We start from the raw sequence: 19,773 nt of genomic DNA, 5'->3' as shown, positions 1-19,773 counted from the left end.
CCTTCCCGTTGATTTGGTTTCTCCATTTTTTTTCAATTCATTTTTGCTAAATACAAGACTGAAGGGACCCCCACATGTTCATATGATATAGTAGCATGCCGTGGGCATGCTCAGTGAAGCTCAGTCAAAGTAATAGAAATTTTGGTATATTGTTTCCGTGCTGGGCTCCATTGGATGATGTCACTAAGTGGGAGGGCTGATGCTGTCCTTGGAAAACACCTGGTACAGTTAAGCAACTCAGCTTTCTTCTCAGAGAAAACAAAAATTACTTATTTATACCAGGTGTAAGTCCTCACAGAGCACACTTGCCTCCTCTTTTAGTTGGCTTTTTTTAATGTAGCTTAAATAAAGCATTGCCCATGACATGGGATGTGCTTGCGTATGCTCAGAAAGTGCTGAAAGCCCTGGAAGCTGTGAAGTCTGCACTACCAGCCAGTGCTCTGTTTGATACCATCACCCCACCTGTAAGGACTTAGATCCTGCTGCCTTGGAGAACACCTGCTATAAATAAGTCATTTTTGTTTTACAACTGTGAAAGTCAAATATTTTGTTGAGTTTATGTACATGGGAAAGGGGCATGGAGGAGTCATAAATAGAGAAAAGTGAATATCTGAACATTTTCATAAACATTTTCATTTTGAACATGTTCCTTTTTTTATTTTGCTTTTTAAACTGTTCTCTCAAAAGATGTATAGCACTACCTGGAATTTTCAAATGTATTGAAATATGCATTTTGTAGTTTCGATGACTAGAGAGACTAAGAATGTAGGTTATTTGTTTCTTCAGGTTGATTCTTGCATTCTTATTGCAGCACAGAGAATGGCAATAAGAAAGTTTCTTTGTTTTCAGTTGCAAGATTTGCATCCAAAGAGACTTAACATGATTGTATTTTTTAATATCCTTAGGATCCTCAGCACTGAAATAAAATGTGGATCGATGGTGCTTTGGAGAAAGTTGAGAGGGCTCTATCCATCATGACAGGGTTCCAAAGGATGTGAAATTACAAGCAACCCCAGTGGAACTAGTTGACAGTCTTGGTTTCGCTGAACAGCCATTCATTTGTCCGTCCATCCAACCATCCATCAGGGAGAGGATAAAATGAGGTTTAGTGGAACAGACGGGACAGCTTCAGACTTCTTTCTGTGCTGATAACTGCAGCCACAACCAAGGTATGGTCACATAGCTGAGACACAGGTATCTCTGTGACTTGACTGTTTTTACTACTTCTCCTTATCATTGACAGCTCAGCTGTGTTTTACTTTATTATATGATCAGTTGCAGGGCAGCAAGACCATATCTAAAAATTAATAGTAAGATCATGCCCAAATATGCACAATTAGTATTTATTGCTTATTTTTGGTGAGACTTCTCATGTACATTATATTACATTGAAACATGTATTATAGATAGTAATGAAAGCAGGCATCTTGCTGTCTACCATAAAGAAATCCTTTACTGTTACATACAAAAGAATCTGTCAAAACAAACCAGTTTCTGCTTCAGAGAGTCTCCTTTACATAGTTTCTGGACTAGCCAGGATTAATAGTAGTTGGTTTCTTTACAGGGGCAGTTTTCATATTTCTTTGACTGATTCTGTAGTAGGAGCACTCCTGAATATAACATGTAATGTGTACTGAACAGTAAACAAGAGCAACTGTTTTAATATAAAGGTGTTCCTGAAAGAATACAGATTATATACAGATAAAGGTACCCTAGTTTCCTCTGCATTCAGGCAGGCCAATCCCCACCAGTGAGTTATGTACCTCTGCCAACAGATGGAAACAGAGCAAAAGCTAACATCACAGATATATAGTCCCATCCCAATATCAGTCCTCCAGTTTTCTTTGTCTCCAGCAGCCTGTGGAAAAGAAAAAGAAGACATCTAGAACAGTGGTTCTCAACCTTTTTTCGGCCGGGACACACCTGACAGATGGTTCTCACATGCGTGACTCACTGAACATGTGACCGTCATGGGGCTAAATATAAACATACACTCTGCATCCACAAGAATTCCCTCAGCCCCCAACAGTGAGTGCAGAGCAGAACTAGGGCATTACCCATACAACTCACCATATAAAAAAGATATTCTGGTTCTGATGACATCTCAGTAAAAACAAAACAAACAACTCCCTTTACTACCAGGCACACAATAGCCCTCTTATGAAAAGACAGTAATTTACCACTAATGCATATCCTATTGAGAAAACACAACAAATAAGATTGATACAAATGCCTACATGCTAGTAAACTACTTCACCTCCATCACACACCCAGACTGACCTTCACCAAGTACAGAAAAAACACAAATTACAAATATGGAGACAGAAACTGGAATGGAAAACCATGCATGCAGTACAAAACTGGAGAAATGGAAACAGAAATATAGCACCTAACATAATTCCAGGATCTGCAATAATGCACACAAACTAATCCACACAAAGTTAAATCTGTATTATGGAACACAGTCAAATAGTAATAACCCCTATCTATGAAAAGGCAACACTACAAATATTAAACCAGGCCCTAAACACTAATATACCTCCTTTTAGGAAAACAGAATAAGCCAAGCTGCTATAGATCCCCACACAGACATAATCGTAAAGCTATAATAATAAATGTTACAAATCAGCTGGTGAACAGAATAACATACAATTAAAAACTCATAAAAACTATTTAAAAAATGGCCAAATATCAATAAAATATTTCAAAACAGCAAACATCACATAATACCCAATAATTAAAATGGCAGTCAGTCAGGAAAAATAAACTTTAAAAGCCACCTTTACTTACCCTCTCCAGCAACTCTCCTACTCCTTTCCCTTGCAGGCCAAAAGCACACACCAGAAGCAACAGTGGCTGCTGAAACTCTGTCCTCACTGTCCTCTTCCTTAGGGCCCACAACCAGTCTGTGTGTGTGTGTGCGTGTGTCTCTCTCTCTCTCTCATGCTCACACACATGTCACCTGCCGGGCCAATTTCTCTCTCAATCACTCAATCACACACACACACACACCAGTCACCTGGACCAGGCTGTCTGTCTCTCTCTCTGTATCTACTCACACACACCAGTCACCTCCCGGACCAGTCTCTGTCTCCCTCACATATACATACTTACACACCAGTCGCCTCCCGGACCAGTCTCTGTCTCAGTCACACACACACACACACACACACACCAGTCGCCTCCCGGACCAGTCTCTGTCTCAATCACACACACCAGTCGCCTCCCGGACCAGTCTCTGTCTCAATATCACACACACACACCAGTCACCTCCCGGACCAGTCTCTGTCTCAATATCTCACACACACACACACACACACCAGTCACCTCCCGGACCAGTCTCTGTCTCAATATCACACACACACACCAGTCACCTCCCGGACCAGTCTCTGTCTCAATATCTCACACACACACACACACACACACACACACACACCAGTCACCTCCCGGACCAGTCTCTGTCTCAATATCACACACACACACACACACACACACACACACACCAGTCACCTCCCGGACCAGTCTCTGTCTCAATATCACACACACACACACACACACATATACACACACACACACACCAGTCATCTCCCGGACCAGTCTCTGTCTCAATATCTCACACACACACACACACACACAAGTCACCTCCCGGACCAGTCTCTGTCTCAATATCACACACATGCTCTCTCACTTACATACAAGCTCTCACTCACCCCCCCCCCCCAACCAGGCTCCCATTCACACACACCCACACACACACATCCACACTCAGGCTCCCATTCACACATGCATGCTCCAGGCTTCACCGCCAAACCTCTTCTTCCTTCACAGCAGAGATGGGCTCCAGTTACGCTGTGTCTTTATTCCGGTGGGCCTTCTTTTTCGCTGCCATGGGGATGAGCTCCCGTGGCAGCCTTTCTTCAGTGGGGTCAGGCTTTCCTCTTCGCCGTCACAAGGATGAGCTCCCATGGTGGCCTTGCTTCGCGGGGTCAGGCTTCTTTGCTATGGGATGCCCTTCTTCCTGCCCCACTGGCCAGTCGGAGGCTTTCTCCCTTCTTACTACTACAACAGGCAGGAAGGTGGGAGGAGGTTTCCAATTGGCCCGCAGGGGCAGGAAGAAGGGAGGAGCCTTCCCATTGGCTCATGGGGGCAGGAAAAAGGGAGAACGGGAAATACAACCGGGGCAGTGGGACACTGGGAGCCGCGACACACCTGCCAGTGCTTGGCAGCACACTGGTGTGTCACGACTCACCGGTTGAGAATTGCTGATCTAGAAGACAAGACATTTTATATAGCACCACTTGCCTCCTGAGGTGATACCATTTGGTCCCTCCCTCGGTAGAGAGCCTTCATTCTGGTAGCCTCGGGTGGTGTGGACTAAAAAAAAAAAAATTTGCGGTTGTAGGCCAAGAAAGGCTCGGTGCTGAAGGCATTTGCTTTCTTCCCCTGTAGCCGGGACCCATTCCTGCTCTCAGCCAGGGAGGGATGAGCTCAAGTAAAACTTTTTACTTTATATAAAAGAAATAATAAAAAAGAAAGAGAGAAGAGGAAAACTCCTCACTAACGAGTTTCTCTTATCCGGTCTGTTTCCTCGGCGTTCAACTTTCTCACTCATGTCTCTGGGGAGTTCTGTGAGGTGTGGAGGCAGTTCATGCACAGCGAGTTGAGCAGCCTTTTGGCTAGGTCCCACTGAGGCTTCTTTTTTGGCGCGTGGTAGGCTGCAGCGGTTAGTTCACGCATTTTTTAGTGTGTGTTATCAGCGAGTGCCTGCATGCCTAATTGTCCATCCACCTCCATGTCTCCTTTTAGGTGCATATGTGTGTCTGAGCAGTTCTTTTGGATACACATTGACTGTGCATCCAGGTTGGACATCCTCCTTCCTGGATGCACATTTTGTGCACCTAGCTTGGGCGTTCTTTTTAAGCATGTGTACCTAGATGCACGTTTTGTGTGCCTAATTTGAGCAACCATAATAAATGCGTGTATCTGGATGCACGTTTTTTGTGCACCGAGTTTGGGTGTGTTTTTATTCGCAGATACCTGGACACGCATTTTGTGCATCTAACTGGGCACATGCCTACATCTTTCAGTGAATTACAACTATGGTGACGGCAGTAAAGAAGTCTAAGCGCTCAAGTATTTGTATTGCATGCCACATCAGGGTGATACAGCCAGAGCTTTCTACAAACCTGTGTTAGCGCTGCCTGAATGCCTCGTTCCAATTTGGCCAACTATGGTCCATCTCCTCAATCTGAGGGGAGTGGGGTTGAGGGCGACACGATGCAGGTGTCCCCTCCTCCTGTTGATCCACTGGCTGAATCTTCAGGGGAAACTCGCTTATAGGATGTCAGGTTCGGGCATATGGGGCTTGGAATGTAGTCGTCTCCTTTCCCTGGGTGGAATTCTTCCAGGACTTACAGACCTTTCTACAAGGGCAGTCATCTGAGTCGACAGTACCTACTAGTTTAGGTCTAAGCAGTCAAAGTTCTCCTGTGTCTGCCACCACGGTCAAGCGCTGTGGCACAGCACAGCCTGACAAAGTTCGATGCACATGGATCAAGAAGACACCAATGATGATGGTGGTGGTGGCCCTCCAGTTGAGGAAGTGGAGATTCCCCCCGGTTTGGAGGCCACATAGAATTCTTCCGTTTCTTTCATAGGGATGAGTTGCTGAGTCTGAACTCTCAGACAGTGAAAATCCTAAGAGTGGCTGGGGGTGACTCCTCATGGGTGCACAAGAAGGATTCCATTTTGGTCACCCTATACAAGGCTTCATTTTTCTTTCCCCTCCTGGATGCGATTCAAGAGCTGATTGATCTAGAATTGAGTGTGCCAGAGGCGTCTTTTAAAGAGGGGTGTGCCTATACTACTTGGATCCGCAGGCCAGAGAGCAGTTGCGTTTCCCTAAAGTGGATGAGTTGGTGTGTTCTGTCACAAAATGAATCATCATCCCAGTAGAGAGAGGTGCAGCTCTTAAGGATGTTCAAGATAGGATAATTGAGGCTAACCTAAAGCAAGCCTTTGAGGCAGTAGCAATGAACTTGCAAACTGCTTCTTGTTGTGCTCTGGTAGTTCAAGCTACCTTGCGTCTTTCTCAAGAATCTGGTAACCCACTTCCGATAGTGGAGCTTTGATAGAACCAGGTGGCTGCCTTCTTAGCTGATGCGGGCTTTGTCCTGGTTCACACAACCGCCAGAGGAGTTGTTTCTGTGATAGAGGCCAGATGACAGCTGTGGCTACACAACTGGTCAGCAAATACTATTTCAAAGTCCAATCTGCCCTTCAAGGGTTCGTTTTTGTTTGGCAGTGATTTGGAGAAAATGGCAAATAAATGACGGGAAACCCCAGAGGACAAGAAGCCAGTTCCCCGGACTTTTGGGCAAGTGGTTGATCTCACGACTACTAGCATTTTCGCCCCTATAGAGGAAGTTCTTCCTAGAGAATGCGTCCCTTCCGCAGATTTCAGTCCTTTTGCCCCTGAAGTCTTCGAAAGGATGCAGGTTCCGGAAGTGGCAGCCCTGTATCTTCTCAATGAAGATTTGTGGGCTAACCTGTTGGAGCAGGAGATAGCTGGGCACCTATCTCATTTTTATCACAGGTTGGTCCAGATTACTTCAGATGTCAGCTTTTGCTCTGTCTCCATCTGCTGGCAGAAGTGCATAACACACTGGTGGGACTGCCCTGCCCTTATTAGAGGAAAGGAAATTATCAGGTAAGTAGTCACTTCTCCTTCTAAGATCAATAAATACAACAGAAAATACGAGAGCCTCTCCCAATAGGATATTTTACATGAATTTTCCTTGAGCAGTCTGTGGTTCTTCATTTCATTTAAGCTTAGTATAAATCATAAAGATGCAATATGTCTGATCACCAGTTTGCCACTGGTGACTAGAAATCCAGAGAAGGCATCTAGTGCTGGTGTAAGAAAAGCAAAGGCACTTTTCTCATCTCTTGCCTCTGAGCTAGCAGCATTTGTACATTTTGTTTGGTATGGGTGACACTGATGGTGGCTGCTGCTACGGTAGTAGAGTTGAGCAGGTGGCAGTGGCATGCAACCTGTTCCAGATGCTTCTGTTGTTGGGAATGATGCTGAGTGGGTACCCAAAGAACGGGACTTGGATGCATATGCAGCTGTGAGCTTGCAGTCTGAGGCGCTTTCGAGCTCTGCCAGAATCTCTCCTGTTTGGCACCAGGTTCTGAATTTTAGGTGCCCAGGCAGCCTGGCTCCTGGAATTTTTTCAGTCCTGGCTCACATACTGTAATTTAAAGAAAATGCTAAAAGTAAGGGAGTCAGTTGGGCCACTAGATGATTGAGGGGATTAAAGGGGTGGTCAGGGAGGACAAGGAAATAGCAAAAAAAAATTAAATGAAAATTTTGCCTTGGTCTTTACTGAGGAAGATGGGGGTCAAACATTTTTGTTGGTGATGACTCTGAGCAACTAGATGGAATTGCTGTGCAGCTGGAGGATGAAATAACTCAGATTGACAGACTTAAAACATAAGAAATCGGGGGCGCTGTTGAGCATGCACTGCGGATGGACGTGTGAGCTCCGAGCTCCTGATACTGGGCCCTCTCTACCCTAATTTTTTATGAAGTAAGCTACAGCAGGACATAATTTTTGCTATTTCTCGCCCACTGAAACACTTCCCATGGCAGCCAGGAAAAAAAACAACGGATCTCAAGCACTACGGCTTTCACAAACAACTGCCGGAGCCCTTGTTGGTGAGTGAGCTGAGAGACGAAGCAACGTCCGTTGACGTAGATGGCGGGGACGCGACCACGGAGCAAGGCCCGCTTTACCTACCTCCGATACCATCAGCCGGGATGAGCTCCATGGATGGTTTATGGAGATCCGGGCAGATCTTCGCCAGCACCGTAGTGAATTACTGGCCTCCATGGCAGATATCAGGGAAGATATGGCGGCCTTAGGGAATAGGGTGGATGACCTGGAACAGACTGTAGAAGCGCAGGCAATCAACATGGCATTTTGCAGCATGCAGTGCCAAGCTTTACAAACTGAAAACCAGTCGATTCTCGAGAAACTTGAGGATATTGAAAATCGTTCGAGACGGAACAACTTAAGAATCCGGGGCATTCCCAAAACTAATTTTTATAAGGATACTCTGGAGGTGGCCCGGAAAATCTGCATTTTTTTTCTTGCTGAGGCTTCATCTGCCTCACCTTCTGAGACGGCGGCTAGCTCACCATCTGTTGCGATCGAACGGGCGCAATGAACAAGGTACCTAATAAACCTAGGGATATAATTTTTTGCCTCCGAGATTTCCCTCAAAAATCGCAAATCTATGCGGCGACACGGAAGCAGCCCACGTGGTCCTGGGAAAGCCTAACCATCACCATATTTCAGGATCTAGACCCCACCACGTTGAAAAAATGTTACGAGCTCCAGGAAGCTACGCGAACCCTGAGGGAAGCACAAATTCGCTATCGATGGACTTTCCGTTTTGGGCTCTCCTTTTTGGCGCAAGGTGTCACCTACAGGGTAAAAACCCTAGAAGAAGCGGTTGAGGCTTTTAAAGCTGCGGACCTTCCAATTTCCTTTAATCTGCCTTTGAAAGACTCGAGTATCCCAAAAAGGGCCACTGTTGCTCGCTGGCAAAGGGTGACAAATGGTCGTCGACGTCTTCGCCGCCAGTCTGGTGAACCGGCATCATCCCTTAATGAACAAGGCTGACTGTTTTCCCTTTCTCAAGGTTTTCATTAATCTCTTCAGTATTTTTCTCTTTATTTCAGTGATGACGTCCGTAATGCAGATTGGACTTACTATTGTTTCCTGTTTAGCTATTTGTCAGACAGGAAGTCTGTACCTACTTATCATTATCTCATTGAATAATCTTTAATTTCAGGCTACATGTTTAATCCTGCTGTTACATGTGTTCGGGGAGGGGGGGCTCACTAGGGACTGTGATGTCTGCATGTCGCCCCGCACACACGCCTATGCCCCTCATGGGTGGGTGCTCTGCCAGACAGGTTGGGCAGACTATGGGCAAATTTCGGGGACAATCCACCTAGCACTAGTATTTACCTGTATTCATTGAGTATTATGCTATTTCCTGCTCTTTACACCAGATTGTGGACTCATATTTTCATGCTCCAGTGTGGCTTGAGTTCATTGTCCCGGAGGTGAACAGAGGCACCCACTACTGGAGACTTAACGAGAGCCTCTTGGATGATGATAACTATGTTAAAGCGGTTGACCAACTACTATCGGAATACTTCCAAAATCAAGCTTCCTCGGGGCCGTCTTCTACTTTAATTTGGGAATGCTCCAAGGCGTTTGTCAGAGGGGAATTTATTTCCAGAGCATCATATTGCAAGAAACAAGAAGGAGAACAAAGGTTTCATATTCTCCAAAATATCCGGTCCCTTTCTCGTCAACATATGATTAACCCCACGCCATCACTATTTAAACAGCTTTCCATTGAACACCAGGCACTCCAAACTCTAGACGCTGCTCGTATTGCACACGCTTTAAACATCACTAAGCAACTATACGTCGAAGGCGGCAATAAAGCGGGAAGGCTACTGGTGCGTCGACTTAAAAAGACACTTCATCGCAATAGTATAGCTAAAATCAAAAATTCTCAGGGAGCTATACAGACAAACACCGCAGACATCAGCAAATGTTTTACTCAATTTTATGCCACTCTCTACAGCGCTCGCACGGATATTTCACAATTAGCAATTGACCAATACTTACAGTCCCTCGATCTACCAGTTTTGTTTACTCAACAACAACAGCTGATGGATAATCCCATTTCCCTGACAGAAGTACAACAGGCGATTAAAGCCCTCAAATCTGGCAAAGCCCCAGGATTGGATGGGCTCACCAGTAAATATTATAAGTCATTCTCCATCACGTTAGCTCCGCATCTGGTAGATTTATTTAATGCATTGCGAGATGGAGACCCTTTAGGAACCCACTCTAACACTGTCGGTATTTATTTATTTAAAAACGTTTCTATACCGTCGCTAAGTTATATACCATCGCAACTGTTTACAAATAGGCACATAGACTAAGGTAAGTAAATGTAGGATATCGTACATTCTAACAGGTGCCAATAAAGTTCGGTTACAATTTCATAAATAAAATCATTATTTGAGTAATGTTGGTCAAGTCCAGGTATATTATTGAGTTACTATCGCTTTGAAATATTACTTCTTAAATGTAGGATTGAGTAAATTCATTCTCATCTGCATTACCCTGTACTTTCATTCTCTACCCTTCACACTCTTTAGTGAAGGTTTTTTTAAAGAGCCATGTTTTTAGATTTTTCTTAAAAGTTTTGAGATTATTCTGTAATATGAGTTCGGGGGGCATCGTGTTCCATAGAATGGGCCCAGCCAATGATAAAGCCCTTTCTCTCACTTGGGTTAATTTTGCTGACTTTACTGAAGGGATTGTTAGTAGTGCTTTGTTTGCTGAGCGGAGGTTTCTTTGTGGAACATGTACTCGTAAGGCTGTGTTTAGCCAGTCTGCTTCTTTATCATATATTAGTTTGTGTATGGGGCATAAGGCTTTGTATTTTATCCTGTATTCGATGGGTAACCAATGTAAGTCTCTTACTTTTATAGATATGTGTTGCTTCAGGTTGATTTCTGGGTCCATTATTACTCCCAGATTCCTTACTTTTTCGGCTAGCTCAATTTTTTGGTTATTTCTTAGGGTTATCGGTGTTTGAATGATTTTAGTATGTTTTCTCTCAAGATGAAAGAATTCAGTTTTGTCAATGTTGATTACCAGTTCCATCTGATTTAGTAGTTGTTTAATTATGTCTAGATACATGTTAGCTAGACTTAATGTTTTTTCAATTGTGTCATCTATTGGTAGAATTAATTGAATGTCGTCTGCGTAAATGTAATGTATTATCCCTAGGCCTGCCAGCAGATGACATAAGGGTAGCATATATATGTTAAAGAGGTTAGCAGACAGCGCTGAACCCTGAGGTACTCCTGTTTTAAGTTTAAATTTTTCTGATAATGTGTTTTTTATCTGGACTTGAAAGAACCTGTTGGTTAGGTAGGCTCTGAACCAGTTTATTGTTTTGTCACATAATCCAATTTCTTCAAGTCTTTTTATTAGTATTTTGTGGTTTACTGTATCAAAGGCTGCAGATAAGTCGAGCATTATAAGAATGTAATGTTTACTGTTATCAAAACCTCTTAGTATGTTGTCTGTTAGTGAGAGAAGTAATGTCTTAGTGCTGTAGTGTTTTCGGAAGCCGTGTTGTGAAGGGTACAGTATGTTATTATTGTCTAGGTGTTCAGCTAGCTGTTTCTGTACTGTTTTCTCTATTAGTTTAGCTAATAATGGGAGGTTTGAGACTGGGCGGAGTTAATGAGGATTAATGGGTCACTATTTTTCTTTTTGATTGGCTTAATGATTGCCCCTTTTAGTGTATCTGGCATTAATTCTTCAGTTAGGGATAGGTTTATGATATTAGTTAGTGTTGGGGTTATTACATTGGTAATCTTTTTTTATCTCAGTTGTTGGTATTGTATCGATTTTGTGTGGAGCAGGGTTTATATTTTTATCATTGATTCAACTTCTTGTTCTGATATTTCTATAAATGAGGACCATATGTTAACATCTCTTTTTGCATTATGATTGCTTGTTTGCTGTTTTTTGAGAGTTTGTTTCTTAGGTTTAATATTTTGTCACTAAAAAATTTAGCTAATTCATTGCATTTTGATTCAGGAAGACTTTGAGCTGATTCTTGTTTGTCATTTGTGAGATTCGTTACTATGGAGAATAAGGTTCTTGGGTTATTGGCAAACTTTTCTATTTTATTGGAATAGTATTCTTTTTTAGTATTAAGGATCAGTTGTTTGTAGAAAGCTAGAAGTTTTCCTGAATTTGGTTAGGTTTTCAGTTGTTTGTGTTTTCTCCAGTTTTTTCAAATTTTCTGAGCTTTCTTTTGCATCTTTTATTTTTGCTAAACCTGGGAAGGATCCCTCTCTATGTGGGTCGTATCGTCCTTATTGTCCAGTGGCTATTCACTTAGAGAATAGCCACTGCCATTAGCAATGGTTACATGGAATAAACTTAGTTTTTGGGTACTTGCCAGGTTCTTATGGCCTGGATTGGCCACTGTTGGAAACAGGATGCTGGGCTTGATGGACCCTTGGTCTGACCCAGTATGGCATTTTCTTATGTTCTTATGTCCCATCTCCTTAATCAATCTGGATCTCAAGTTATTAGCTCGCATCCTGGCTGAACACCTTAATACGATTCTCCCGGAATTGGTACACCCCGACCAGGCGGGATTTATACCAGATCGTTCTGCATCAGACAATGTTCGACATACCATAGACCTAATTTGGTGGACTCACAAGGAACGAATCCCTAGTGCCCTTCTCACAGTCGATGCGGAGAAGGCGTTCGACATGGTCCACTGGCCATTTTTATTTAGCACACTCTCCAAAATGGGATTTGGTGATTATTTCTTACAGTGGATGCGGTCAACTGTACCATCAACTAGCTGCGCAGGTAAAGGTCAATGGGGGCTACGGGACCAGATTTCCAATAGCCAGGGGCACACGCCAGGGATGCCCACTTTCTCCCCTACTCTTCTCACTTTTTCTCGAACCTTTCACCGTCGCCATCCATTCAGATATTAATGTCTGGGAGTGCAACAATACAAGATGACTCTATTTGCAAACAATGTCTTGTTTACTCTTACGCAGCCCCGCACCTCTTTGCCTGCAGTGCTGGCAGCTATTCAGTGGTTTAGCTCAGTATCTGGTTATAAAGTGAATCTTGACAAATCTGAAATTTTACAGATTAATATACCGCAGGAAGAAGTTCATCTTTTACAATCGCAACTCCCCTTCAGATGGACCACTAAACCCATGAAATATCTCGGTGTATTTCTCTCTGCGGATGTGGATCAACTTTTTCACTTGAATTATACACCTCTACTAAAGAACATAGACCGTGACCTACTTCGCTGGTACCAAGATCCTCATTCCTGGTTAGGGAGAATTGCCATCATAAAAATGAATATCCTGCCTCGCCTACTATACACTTACTTACTATACACTACCAATCCACCTTTCTACCAGTATTCTGAAATCCACACAGAAGAAGATTTTTGCATTCATCTGGAGGAAACGACCACCCAGAATTTCACGTTCTGTTCTTTATCGTCCAAAGGCGAACGGAGGTATGAGTGTACCTAATTTAGAATGGTACTATGCCGCTGCTCAGCTGAGGGCCATTCTTCACACCCATAATTGTTCGTCGCATCCTACTCCGTGGCAGAGTATCGAACAACGAATTCTAGGAGACATGCCACTTACTGCGATTTTTTGGCAACCAAGAGCCTCCTGGAGGCGCATAACTCTTATGCGCCTCCAGGAGGCTCTTGGTTGCCAAAAAATCGCAGTAAGTGGCATGTGTTTGGTCGCAGTAAGTGGCTCTGTGTTTGGTCGCACTGGAGGGAGAAATTGGTAGGAATCTCTTCATACTACTCCTCTTCAGCCTTATTTCACAATCTCCACTTTCCAGCGGGACTTCCTAAGACAGCTTTTGTAATCTTAGTTTCATCCGCAAAAAGACAAACCTTACCTTCTATCCCGTCCGCAATGTCGCTCACAAAGATATCGAACAGGACCGGTCCCAACACCGATCCTTGCGGTACACCACTTAAAACCGCTCTCTCTTCAGAGAAAGTTCCATTTACCATCACACATTGTCTTCTGTTCGTCAACCAATTTGTAATCCAGGTCACCACCTCGGCACTCACTCCTAAGCTTCTCGTTTTATTCACCAGTCTCCTGTGCGGAACCGTATCAAAAGCTTTGCTGAAATCCAAGTAGATGACATTGAGCGCTCTTCCTTGATCCAATTATGTTGATATTCCTTTTTCGACTAGGTATGTTGCAGTTTTGATACAGAATACTTTCACTGTTACCATTTAGGCCTTTATTTGTTGTCCACACTCGTAATTAAGTTGATCTCTCTGTTGCACTGCGGATTGCTGACTTTTGTGCATATGCAAGGTTATCGTGCCTAACAGAGAGACACCATGTTGTGTGTCTCTCTTAATTTAGGGTGTAATTTATAGAGAGTAATGTGCAGTTCTTTTTCTCTGTGTGTTTTGATATTTGGATACCTTGCTTGTTGACATAAATTTGGTTCCAACTCTATGAGTAAGATTCATTGAGTCTATAGGAAAGTAGCCTCTTTCAATTCAGTCAACAATAAAATCATGAGGTCTATCTGCAGAGCCTCAAAATTACATAGGAATATATATTATATGGTAAGAGAGACAACGGTCTTTTGAAGCTTTTTGAAAAGCTTGATAATCAAGTGGTTGATTTTCTCCTGGGACATACTATGAAAAATTCATTTTAAACAGAGCCTTGTAGTTCTTGATGTTGCATTAATTCATTTTGAGAAATCCCCCTGAAGAAGCTTGGTTTTAGTGAAATGGGGGCCTCTGTTGGAGGACACTGTACATATTGTTTGGGGCTATGAGTGAGGTATGGTTGATATGTGTGTGATTGAGAGTATGGATTATTGTAATTAAGTATGGATTATGTTGTGATGTCCTACAGGTTATTTGATTTATTGTGAAAAAAAAAAAGGTTTTGAATGTTGATGATAAAATTGTAAAAGTAGTTATTCCCTCTTTTTTTGTATCGTCTACTGATTACTATTGTAGGGATTATTTTGTTGTACCTTCTGTCTTTTTACCTAGCAGTAACGTTGTTTAACATAATCATAAATGTGTAGAAAAAGGCGTAATGAGCGAGACGATCATATTTGCAAATGACACAAAAGTATTCAAAGTGGTTAAAACCCGAGTTGATTATGAGGAATTACAGGAGGATGCTGCAAGACTAGGGAACTATGTATCTAAATACAGATGAAATTCACTGTGTACAAGTGCAAAGTGATGCAGATAGAGAAAAATAATCCTAGCTATGTATTAAAAAATGCTGGGTTCCATATTAGGAGTTAATACTTAGGAAAAAATACCTTGGGGGTCAGCAGTTAAAAAAACAAATAGGATGTTGGGAATAACTTGAAAAGAGAGAGAGAACAAAACTAGCAATATTAATGCCTCTGTATTGATCCATGCTGTGGCCAAACCTTGAGCACTGTCTGCGATTCTGGTTGCTGCACCTCAGCAAAGGTATAGCAGATGTAAAAAAAAGAAAAAATAGTACAGAGATGAACAACAAAGTGATTATGGGACTAAAGAGGATAGAGCTTTTCAATTTGAAGAAGGGACAACTTAAAGGGCATATGATAGTCTATAAAATTATGTGGTGTGAAACAGGTTAATAGGGAGTGGCTATTTACACTATTGTTCAATGACTAGGTAATATTCTGTGAAACTAACAGTTGGAAAATTTAAAAGAAATTTCAGAGGATTTTTGTGGTCATCGTACCACTAAACTATGGAACCTGTTGCTAGAAAATAGGACAAGTTTCTGGTGGATAGGTCCATAAATAATTATTAGCTAGTGGGGAATGTATGTGGGCATCAATCTGGAGAGAATGGGTCACTGTTGGGCAGACTGGAGAGGCAATTTTGGTCTTTGCCATCATTGCCATTTTACTATGTTATATGAACCAAGAATATGGGTTTTCCGAGTTCTGCATTAAAAGCAAGCGATTGCAGAATATATGTTAGTAAATCAAGAAATCTATAATTTTCTAACTATGCATGTGAATTTGCACTTGGGGAAATTAAAAAGCTAAATGGAAGTTCCTCAAAAATATCAATTAGTTTGTTTCTTGGTTCCTTTCTTAGACTCTCTCTCTTTCCTGAAAAGCATTTTATTTCTCATATTTAAACACTTTACGGGTCTTTCAGGGCTATAACTGCCACTCTGTGCAGCTTACCCCATGCCTTCTAGGAAATAATGCAGCCAGATCGCTGTTTTCTTGGGCTGTAACTAGTGCTCCATGCAGGTTATTCTAGTGCTTAATTACCATTCCCATGCCACTAGGGATCCTCTGATTATCCCACTCTTCTTGAATTCCTTTATCATTTTGGACTGTGCTATCACCTCTGGGAGGATATTCCATTTCTAGGAGAAAATATTTCTTGATGTTATTCCTGAATTTATCCCAGAATAAGCCTGATGTGACATCTTCACCAGTGGGGTGATGTCATCTGATGGAGGCCAGTGTGGATGATTTACTTCAAAGCTTCTAGAAGCTTTTGGCATGCTTGATTGAGCTTTTGCAGCATAAACCACTTCACTGTTCAATGTAGGGCCACCTCAGTCTTTGTTTTTCCACGGAACCCCATGGTTGTGGTAATTCTCACTCTCTCTTTTAGGAAAGTGTCTTAAATTCTGATTATCCCATGGGACCTAGTGGTCTTCTTGAGTCCACCTTCTTAGTGTCATTAGATTTCATTAGGCGATTCAAAGTTTGCTTTATTTTTCATTGTCTGTCAGGTCAATGACATTGATGCATCAAGCAGCAACAGTTTTTTTCGTTTAGTTTGTTAAAACCGAGCCATTTCATTTCACCTCATTGGTTTTTCAGCTGATGTTCCAGAAAGTGAAGAAGGCCAGCGGCTTCAATAAGTGCCACTGGTACAAATGCATCATGTCTGTCACAAATCTCTATGATAGACCTGTTCTTTGCCATCATTATTTTTATAGGAATTGGGGAGAATTCTCTTCTTAATGCCAAAAGTGAAAAGGTTCATAATGCTACATTTGCCATCAGCCAAAAAAAGTATCCTAACACATGAAATAGAAAGAGAAGTGCCTACAATACATTTTTGGCAACAGGTGATGCAGGAAATGATGCAAATGAAATGCTGTCTGTTTTGTGAGAAACAGAATGTGCAATGGAGAAGTTGTGTGTGGGGGGGGGGGGAGGGTCTGGAAGGGATGAAGCAATCTGTTAACTAATGAGACTAAAGAAATAGTTATGAAAGCTTTCTATAGGGAAGGCTGGAAGCATTGAGGATAAGAAAAGTAATAGTAAAGAACAAGAAGTTCCCATATGATATATGGGGTGCATGTAGCTATGATATTTTGTGTGCACAAAATAATGATATGAAATGTAAATGATAGGTTAATGTGAATGTGGAAGCAGTGTGGGATAAGGAGATTTTAAAAAAGGGGGGACAAGATGGCCGTGAGCCAGTAGACGCCGATCTGCTGAGCACTTCTTACTTGTATAGTTTCCTGTTCTAATTTCGGTAATGGCACTAAAGAGGAAGGGGAAAATTTGGATTTTCCCCACCAAACCCCTCTTTACCTCCTGGCCAGCAGTTGATTGTCAACTTTGCATCTCCTGTGGACCCTCCAGACTCTCTGTGGCAAGTTTCCTGATGAAGCACTCGAGGGAGCGTCTCTGCTTCTTGGAGACAAGGTTTCCCTCAGCCCTAAGAACAGGCTCCTCCGCCGGGTTTCATCAACGCGCCTCTTCCGTTGACGCCGCTGAAATGCTAGCAAGCATGCTTTTACTGGCATCTGTGTGGGTGGGAGACAAGGATATTGCCGCGTCTATTACTACAACTTCAATGGCTTCAGAAGGAACGGCAAGTGTTTAGAACTGCTTCCTCTTCTCTGCCCTCTGAAAGCATTGGTCCTGTGGGGCTGTGTCTTCGTTGGTGGTTCCACTGTTGCAGAAGTTCCTTCAGATGCCTGTCAAGCTGGTGGTTATAACTTTGGAATCACTCTGGGAAAAGATGGCAAACTTTGCCAAGATTTTGTCCTCTCTGTGTCTAAAGTGGACTTGGTTATTATTGTATCCAATGGTTGTGCAGCATGAAAGCTCTATTCAAAAACTCACTAGGCAACTTGCAGCAGTTCAACAAGATGCTGCAAAAATTCAGGCGGTATAGTCTGTTTCTATTCGGGATAATGGAGTTTTATCCTGCCGGCTTGAATTTCCTAGCGTGTAGCAGATGGACTCAAAACAAATGGGTATAGTGTGCTCGTGCTAACAGTTGGAGACGGATCTGACGTCAGCACGGGTACATATACCCCCACAGGAAGTGTAGCAAATCAGTAATTTCCGTCTCCAAAGCAGTTTGGAGCTACCTCACGCTCGCTGAGCGTGTTCCCAATTTCTAACAACTAAATTCATAGAAGAAACCTACTGAAGACGAGCCCCGCACTCCTGTGGTGATACCAGGCGGTCACTCACCCAGTTGAGTTTCCCGAGCTGACTTCCGTGGTCCCTCGGAGGTAAGAGCCTCGGTCCGGTGGCCGGTTCGCGGCAGGGACCCAGCCCCCGTGTGAGAAGGGCTCGGGCGCGGCTTGGCCCCCGAGCGAGACGAGTTCGGGCGCGGCCTAGAGGCAGCGGGTGCACTTCCTTAAGCGCGGCAGGTGAAGGTACCACACCCTCTCCCCCCGCAGCCGGAGACCGCCCGGGTCGCAGCCGGGAAGCGCCGAAGACAAGGTAAGGCGTACATCTTTACTTGGTCTCCGAGGAAGTGTGGACTAACTGGGCCTGCCTACGAGGAAGCCCGCCTGGGAGGTCGCCATTTTGCCTAAGCGCACATTGCTAAGCGCACGAGATAGACACACGTTGCTAAGCGCACGCGATAGGCGCATGTTGTTAGCGCACGCGATAGGCGCACGTTGTTAGCGCACGCGATAGGCGCATGTTGTTAGCGCACGCGATAGGCGCACGTTGTTAGCGCACGCGATAGGCGCATGTTGTTAGCGCACGCGATAGGCGCACGTTGTTCGCGCACGGTATAGGCGCATGTTGACTAAGCGCACGTTACTAGGATACGCGCACATTTATAAGACGCCCGTTCTAGGCGCATGCTGTTAAGCGCACGTGTTAGGCGCACATCGTTGGGTGACACCGAATTTCAGGCGAATGGAGCTTAAGAGAGCCCATGCGTCCGCAGAGCTGGCACCTCCAGAATCAGGCATGAAAGCTCTAAGCCTCTGCTCAGCATGCAACCTCAGAGCCACACAGAACGAGGAAGCAGGCTCCCTATGTGCCCAATGTGAGGAGGCCATGGGAGTTCCAGGACAGGACCGGTCCCAGCCCAGCAGTTCCTCAGGGAACACACCGGACTTAGCAGGCTGCGGCGAGCAGCCAGGGAACCCGAGAGACCTGATGCCCCTACGGCCAGATCCGGCTTCGCTTTCCTGGGTGGAATTATTTAAGGGGATTCACGCCTTTGTCCAGATGCAGTCTGCTCCTTGTATGGGTCTTTCCGTTCCGGTTGACCCGGCCCCTGGACCCTCGAGACCTAGGCGCGGCCACTCGCCATCCGACAGCCCCGATTATGGGGATTCGGATTGCTCTGAGGAAAATGAGGAGCCCCCCGAGGAGGGTGAACTTCCCTCGGAGATAGAACCATATCGGACCATGAGACGCTTCTTTCGGAAAGAAGATCTTCTAGGCCTGGTCTCACAATGCTTATCGGAGCTGGCCATTCCAGGCCAGGACACCCCAGGGGACCCTAAAATGAACCCTCTGCTAGAGGGCCTGCGCCAAACGGCTCACCATTTTCCCCTCCTACAAGCAGCACAGCAGCTAATCATTCTGGAATGGAAGGCACCAGAGGCCTCATTCAAAGGGGGTCGGGCCTTGGCAGGCATGTACCCTCTGGATCCGGTGTCCAAGGAGCTGCTGGCGTGCCCCAGGGTAGATGCCATCGTTAACGCTATTGTGAAGCACACTACCATTCCGGTGGAAGGGGGAGCTGCCCTCAAGGATATGCATGACCGACCCATGGACACCATTCTGAAACAAGCCTTTGAGGTAGCAGCCATGTCCCTACGAATCGCAACTTGCTGCACCGTGG

The 19,773-nt window shown here is 44.0% G+C and overlaps 1 protein-coding gene across 7 annotated transcripts in view; it reads left to right on the top strand.

Moving 5' to 3' along the window:
* The first annotated feature begins 903 nt into the window (after positions 1-903).
* R3HCC1L (R3H domain and coiled-coil containing 1 like) overlaps positions 904-19,773 on the top strand; it is a 141,857-nt gene continuing 122,987 nt past the window's right edge. For all 7 annotated transcript variants that reach the window (XR_003857892.1, XR_003857893.1, XM_029610126.1 and 4 more), the window contains exon 1: positions 904-1,169. The gene's annotated coding sequence lies outside the window, so the exon portion shown is untranslated. The remainder of the gene's footprint in view (positions 1,170-19,773) is intronic.

Source organism: Rhinatrema bivittatum, chromosome 7, assembly GCF_901001135.1.
Source record: "Rhinatrema bivittatum chromosome 7, aRhiBiv1.1, whole genome shotgun sequence".
In the NCBI taxonomy this organism is placed as follows: domain Eukaryota; kingdom Metazoa; phylum Chordata; class Amphibia; order Gymnophiona; family Rhinatrematidae; genus Rhinatrema; species Rhinatrema bivittatum.
This window is presented reverse-complemented; position numbering and strand designations above follow the sequence as displayed.